Below are 7563 nucleotides of genomic sequence, written 5' to 3'. Positions count from 1 at the left end.
GGGCCCAGCCCTGAAAGCTCTTGCTGCTCTTCCCCTTCCCAAGGCGCCCTACCTACAGGCACAACAGCACTGGGCATCCGGGCTTTCCCAGACACGGAACATCTCATGGCCCTCGGCCTCGGCAGAGCCTCTTTCCGAAAAGGCAAACGTCCGGCTCCTTCTCCCACAGGGAAGGGCCCAGCCCTGAAAGCTCTTGCTGCTCTTCCCCTTCCCAAGGCGCCCTACCTACAGGCACAACAGCACTGGGGATGCGGGCTTTCCCAGACACGGAACATCTCATGGCCCTCGGCCTCGGCAGAGCCTCTTTCCGAAAAGGCAAACGTCCGGCTCCTTCTCCCACAGGGAAGGGCCCAGCCCTGAAAGCTCTTGCTGCTCTTCCCCTTCCCTTGGCGCCCTACCTACAGGCACAACAGCACTGGGCATCCGGGCTTTCCCAGAGACGGAACATCTCATGGCCCTCGGCCTCGGCAGAGCCTCTTTCCGAAAAGGCAAACGTCCAGCTCCTTCTCCCACAGGGAAGGGCCCAGCCCTGAAAGCTCTTGCTGCTCTTCCCCTTCCCAAGGCGCCCTACCTACAGGCACAACAGCACTGGGCATCCGGCCTTTCCCAGACACGGAACATCTCATGGCCCTCGGCCTCGGCAGAGCCTCTTTCCGAAAAGGCAAACGTCCGGCTCCTTCTCCCACAGGGAAGGGCCCAGCCCTGAAAGCTCTTGCTGCTCTTCCCCTTCCCAAGGCGCCCTACCTACAGCACAACAGCACTGGGCATCCGGGCTTTCCCAGACACGGAACATCTCATGGCCCTCAGCCTCGGCAGAGCCTCTTTCCGAAAAGGCAAACGTCCGGCTCCTTCTCCCACAGGGAAGGGCCCAGCCCTGAAAGCTCTTGCTGCTCTTCCCCTTCCCTTGGCGCCCTACCTACAGGCACAACAGCACTGGGCATCCGGGCTTTCCCAGAGACGGAACATCTCATGGCCCTCGGCCTCGGCAGAGCCTCTTTCCGAAAAGGCAAACGTCCGGCTCCTTCTCCCACAGGGAAGGGCCCAGCCCTGAAAGCTCTTGCTGCTCTTCCCCTTCCCAAGGCGCCCTACCTACAGGCACAACAGCACTGGGGATGCGGGCTTTCCCAGACACGGAACATCTCATGGCCCTCGGCCTCGGCAGAGCCTCTTTCCGAAAAGGCAAACGTCCGGCTCCTTCTCCCACAGGGAAGGGCCCAGCCCTGAAAGCTCTTGCTGCTCTTCCCCTTCCCAAGGCGCCCTATCTACAGGCACAACAGCACTGGGCATCCGGGCTTTCCCAGACACGGAACATCTCATGGCCCTCGGCCTCGGCAGAGCCTCTTTCCGAAAAGGCAAACGTCCGGCTCCTTCTCCCACAGGGAAGGGCCCAGCCCTGAAAGCTCTTGCTGCTCTTCCCCTTCCCTTGGCGCCCTATCTACAGGCACAACAGCACTGGGCATCCGGGCTTTCCCAGACACGGAACATCTCATGGCCCTCGGCCTCGGAAGAGCCTCTTTCCGAAAAGGCAAACGTCCAGCTCCTTCTCCCACAGGGAAGGGCCCAGCCCTGAAAGCTCTTGCTGCTCTTCCCCTTCCCTTGGCGCCCTATCTACAGGCACAACAGCACTGGGCATCCGGGCTTTCCCAGACACGGAACATCTCATGGCCCTCGGCCTCGGCAGAGCCTCTTTCCGAAAAGGCAAACGTCCGGCTCCTTCTCCCACAGGGAAGGGCCCAGCCCTGAAAGCTCTTGCTGCTCTTCCCCTTCCCTTGGCGCCCTACCTACAGGCACAACAGCACTGGGCATCCGGGCTTTCCCAGACACGGAACATCTCATGGCCCTCGGCCTCGGCAGAGCCTCTTTCCGAAAAGGCAAACGTCCGGCTCCTTCTCCCACAGGGAAGGGCCCAGCCCTGAAAGCTCTTGCTGCTCTTCCCCTTCCCAAGGCGCCCTACCTACAGGCACAACAGCACTGGGGATGCGTGCTTTCCCAGAGACGGAACATCTCATGGCCCTCGGCCTCGGCAGAGCCTCTTTCCGAAAAGGCAAACGTCCGGCTCCTTCTCCCACAGGGAAGGGCCCAGCCCTGAAAGCTCTTGCTGCTCTTCCCCTTCCCAAGGCGCCCTACCTACAGGCACAACAGCACTGGGCATCCGGGCTTTCTCAGAGACGGAACATCTCATGGCCCTCGGCCTCGGCAGAGCCTCTTTCCGAAAAGGCAAACGTCCGGCTCCTTCTCCCACAGGGAAGGGCCCAGCCCTGAAAGCTCTTGATGCTCTTCCCCTTCCCTTGGCGCCCTACCTACAGGCACAACAGCACTGGGGATCCGGGCTTTCCCAGAGACGGAACATCTCATGGCCCTCGGCCTCGGCAGAGCCTCTTTCCGAAAAGGCAAACGTCCGGCTCCTTCTCCCACAGGGAAGGGCCCAGCCCTGAAAGCTCTTGCTGCTCTTCCCCTTCCCTTGGCGCCCTACCTACAGGCACAACAGCACTGGGCATCCGGGCTTTCCCAGACACGGAACATCTCATGGCCCTCGGCCTCGGCAGAGCCTCTTTCCGAAAAGGCAAACGTCCGGCTCCTTCTCCCACAGGGAAGGGCCCAGCCCTGAAAGCTCTTGCTGCTCTTCCCCTTCCCAAGGCGCCCTACCTACAGGCACAACAGCACTGGGCATCCGGGCTTTCCCAGAGACGGAACATCTCATGGCCCTCGGCCTCGGCAGAGCCTCTTTCCGAAAAGGCAAACGTCCGGCTCCTTCTCCCACAGGGAAGGGCCCAGCCCTGAAAGCTCTTGCTGCTCTTCCCCTTCCCAAGGCGCCCTACCTACAGGCACAACAGCACTGGGCATCCGGGCTTTCCCAGACAAGGAACATCTCATGGCCCTCGGCCTCGGCAGAGCCTCTTTCCGAAAAGGCAAACGTCCGGCTCCTTCTCCCACAGGGAAGGGCCCAGCCCTGAAAGCTCTTGCTGCTCTTCCCCTTCCCTTGGTGCCCTATATACCGGCACAACAGCACTGGGCATCCGGGCTTTCCCAGAGACGGAACATCTCATGGCCCTCGGCCTCGGCAGAGCCTCTTTCCGAAAAGGCAAACGTCCAGCTCCTTCTCCCACAGGGAAGGGCCCAGCCCTGAAAGCTCTTGCTGCTCTTCCCCTTCCCAAGGCGCCCTATCTACAGGCACAACAGCACTGGGCATCCGGGCTTTCCCAGACAAGGAACATCTCATGGCCCTCGGCCTCGGCAGAGCCTCTTTCCGAAAAGGCAAACGTCCGGCTCCTTCTCCCACAGGGAAGGGCCCAGCCCTGAAAGCTCTTGCTGCTCTTCCCCTTCCCTTGGCGCCCTATCTACAGGCACAACAGCACTGGGGATGCGGGCTTTCCCAGATACGGAACATCTCATGGCCCTCGGCCTCGGCAGAGCCTCTTTCCGAAAAGGCAAACGTGCGGCTCCTTCTCCCACAGGGAAGGGCCCAGCCCTGAAAGCTCTTGATGCTCTTCCCCTTCCCAAGGCGCCCTACCGACAGGCACAACAGCACTGGGGATCCGGGCTTTCCCAGACACGGAACATCTCATGGCCCTCGGCTTCGGCAGAGCCTCTTTCCGAAAAGGCAAACGTCCGGCTCCTTCTCCCACAGGGAAGGGCCCAGCCCTGAAAGCTCTTGCTGCTCTTCCCCTTCCCTTGGCGCCCTATCTACAGGCACAACAGCACTGGGCATCCGGGCTTTCCCAGACACGGAACATCTCATGGCCCCCGGCCTCGGAAGAGCCTCTTTCTGAAAAGGCAAACGTCCGGCTCCTTCTCCCACAGGGAAGGGCCCAGCCCTGAAAGCTCTTGCTGCTCTTCCCCTTCCCTTGGTGCCCTACCTACAGGCACAACAGCACTGGGGATGCGGGCTTTCCCAGAGACGGAACATCTCATGGCCCTCGGCCTCGGCAGAGCCTCTTTCCGAAAAGGCAAACGTCCGGCTCCTTCTCCCACAGGGAAGGGCCCAGCCCTGAAAGCTCTTGCTGCTCTTCCCCTTCCCAAGGCGCCCTACCTACAGCACAACAGCACTGGGCATCCGGGCTTTCCCAGACACGGAACATCTCATGGCCCTCGGCCTCGGCAGAGCCTCTTTCCGAAAAGGCAAACGTCCGGCTCCTTCTCCCACAGGGAAGGGCCCAGCCCTGAAAGCTCTTGCTGCTCTTCCCCTTCCCTTGGCGCCCTACCTACAGGCACAACAGCACTGGGGATCCATGCTTTCCCAGACACGGAACATCTCATGGCCCTCGGTCTCGGCAGAGCCTCTTTCCGAAAAGGCAAACGTCCGGCTCCTTCTCCCACAGGGAAGGGCCCAGCCCTGAAAGCTCTTGCTGCTCTTCCCCTTCCCTTGGCGCCCTATCTACAGGCACAACAGCACTGGGCATCCGGCCTTTCCCAGACACGGAACATCTCATGGCCCTCGGCCTCGGCAGAGCCTCTTTCCGAAAAGGCAAACGTCCGGCTCCTTCTCCCACAGGGAAGGGCCCAGCCCTGAAAGCTCTTGCTGCTCTTCCCCTTCCCAAGGCGCCCTATCTACAGGCACAACAGCACTGGGCATCCGGGCTTTCCCAGACAAGGAACATCTCATGGCCCTCGGCCTCGGCAGAGCCTCTTTCCGAAAAGGCAAACGTGCGGCTCCTTCTCCCACAGGGAAGGGCCCAGCCCTGAAAGCTCTTGCTGCTCTTCCCCTTCCCAAGGCGCCCTACCTACAGGCACAACAGCACTGGGGATGCGGGCTTTCCCAGACACGGAACATCTCATGGCCCTCGGCCTCGGCAGAGCCTCTTTCCGAAAAGGCAAACGTCCGGCTCCTTCTCCCACAGGGAAGGGCCCAGCCCTGAAAGCTCTTGCTGCTCTTCCCCTTCCCTTGGCGCCCTACCTACAGGCACAACAGCACTGGGCATCCGGGCTTTCCCAGAGACGGAACATCTCATGGCCCTCGGCCTCGGCAGAGCCTCTTTCTGAAAAGGCAAACGTCCAGCTCCTTCTCCCACAGGGAAGGGCCCAGCCCTGAAAGCTCTTGCTGCTCTTCCCCTTCCCTTGGCGCCCTACCTACAGGCACAACAGCACTGGGCATCCGGCCTTTCCCAGACACGGAACATCTCATGGCCCTCGGCCTCGGCAGAGCCTCTTTCCGAAAAGGCAAACGTCCGGCTCCTTCTCCCACAGGGAAGGGCCCAGCCCTGAAAGCTCTTGCTGCTCTTCCCCTTCCCAAGGCGCCCTACCTACAGCACAACAGCACTGGGCATCCGGGCTTTCCCAGACACGGAACATCTCATGGCCCTCAGCCTCGGCAGAGCCTCTTTCCGAAAAGGCAAACGTCCGGCTCCTTCTCCCACAGGGAAGGGCCCAGCCCTGAAAGCTCTTGCTGCTCTTCCCCTTCCCTTGGCGCCCTACCTACAGGCACAACAGCACTGGGCATCCGGGCTTTCCCAGAGACGGAACATCTCATGGCCCTCGGCCTCGGCAGAGCCTCTTTCCGAAAAGGCAAACGTCCGGCTCCTTCTCCCACAGGGAAGGGCCCAGCCCTGAAAGCTCTTGCTGCTCTTCCCCTTCCCAAGGCGCCCTACCTACAGGCACAACAGCACTGGGGATGCGGGCTTTCCCAGAGACGGAACATCTCATGGCCCTCGGCCTCGGCAGAGCCTCTTTCCGAAAAGGCAAACGTCCGGCTCCTTCTCCCACAGGGAAGGGCCCAGCCCTGAAAGCTCTTGCTGCTCTTCCCCTTCCCAAGGCGCCCTATCTACAGGCACAACAGCACTGGGCATCCGGGCTTTCCCAGACACGGAACATCTCATGGCCCTCGGCCTCGGCAGAGCCTCTTTCCGAAAAGGCAAACGTCCGGCTCCTTCTCCCACAGGGAAGGGCCCAGCCCTGAAAGCTCTTGCTGCTCTTCCCCTTCCCTTGGCGCCCTATCTACAGGCACAACAGCACTGGGCATCCGGGCTTTCCCAGACACGGAACATCTCATGGCCCTCGGCCTCGGAAGAGCCTCTTTCCGAAAAGGCAAACGTCCAGCTCCTTCTCCCACAGGGAAGGGCCCAGCCCTGAAAGCTCTTGCTGCTCTTCCCCTTCCCTTGGCGCCCTATCTACAGGCACAACAGCACTGGGCATCCGGGCTTTCCCAGACACGGAACATCTCATGGCCCTCGGCCTCGGCAGAGCCTCTTTCCGAAAAGGCAAACGTCCGGCTCCTTCTCCCACAGGGAAGGACCCAGCCCTGAAAGCTCTTGCTGCTCTTCCCCTTCCCTTGGCGCCCTACCTACAGGCACAACAGCACTGGGCATCCGGGCTTTCCCAGACACGGAACATCTCATGGCCCTCGGCCTCGGCAGAGCCTCTTTCCGAAAAGGCAAACGTCCGGCTCCTTCTCCCACAGGGAAGGGCCCAGCCCTGAAAGCTCTTGCTGCTCTTCCCCTTCCCAAGGCGCCCTACCTACAGGCACAACAGCACTGGGGATGCGTGCTTTCCCAGAGACGGAACATCTCATGGCCCTCGGCCTCGGCAGAGCCTCTTTCCGAAAAGGCAAACGTCCGGCTCCTTCTCCCACAGGGAAGGGCCCAGCCCTGAAAGCTCTTGCTGCTCTTCCCCTTCCCTTGGCGCCCTACCTACAGGCACAACAGCACTGGGCATCCGGGCTTTCCCAGAGACGGAACATCTCATGGCCCTCGGCCTCGGCAGAGCCTCTTTCCGAAAAGGCAAACGTCCGGCTCCTTCTCCCACAGGGAAGGGCCCAGCCCTGAAAGCTCTTGCTGCTCTTCCCCTTCCCTTGGGGCCCTATCTACAGGCACAACAGCACTGGGCATCCGGCCTTTCCCAGACACGGAACATCTCATGGCCCTCGGCCTCGGCAGAGCCTCTTTCCGAAAAGGCAAACGTCCGGCTCCTTCTCCCACAGGGAAGGGCCCAGCCCTGAAAGCTCTTGCTGCTCTTCCCCTTCCCAAGGCGCCCTATCTACAGGCACAACAGCACTGGGCATCCGGGCTTTCCCAGACAAGGAACATCTCATGGCCCTCGGCCTCGGCAGAGCCTCTTTCCGAAAAGGCAAACGTCCGGCTCCTTCTCCCACAGGGAAGGGCCCAGCCCTGAAAGCTCTTGCTGCTCTTCCCCTTCCCAAGGCGCCCTACCTACAGGCACAACAGCACTGGGGATGCGGGCTTTCCCAGACACGGAACATCTCATGGCCCTCGGCCTCGGCAGAGCCTCTTTCCGAAAAGGCAAACGTCCGGCTCCTTCTCCCACAGGGAAGGGCCCAGCCCTGAAAGCTCTTGCTGCTCTTCCCCTTCCCTTGGCGCCCTACCTACAGGCACAACAGCACTGGGCATCCGGGCTTTCCCAGAGACGGAACATCTCATGGCCCTCGGCCTCGGCAGAGCCTCTTTCCGAAAAGGCAAACGTCCAGCTCCTTCTCCCACAGGGAAGGGCCCAGCCCTGAAAGCTCTTGCTGCTCTTCCCCTTCCCAAGGCGCCCTACCTACAGGCACAACAGCACTGGGCATCCGGCCTTTCCCAGACACGGAACATCTCATGGCCCTCAGCCTCGGCAGAG

This window comes from Haliaeetus albicilla, unplaced genomic scaffold, assembly GCF_947461875.1.
Source record: "Haliaeetus albicilla unplaced genomic scaffold, bHalAlb1.1 scaffold_99, whole genome shotgun sequence".
Classification (NCBI taxonomy): domain Eukaryota; kingdom Metazoa; phylum Chordata; class Aves; order Accipitriformes; family Accipitridae; genus Haliaeetus; species Haliaeetus albicilla.
The sequence above is the reverse complement of the archived record's forward strand: the minus strand, read 5'-3'. Positions refer to the sequence as shown.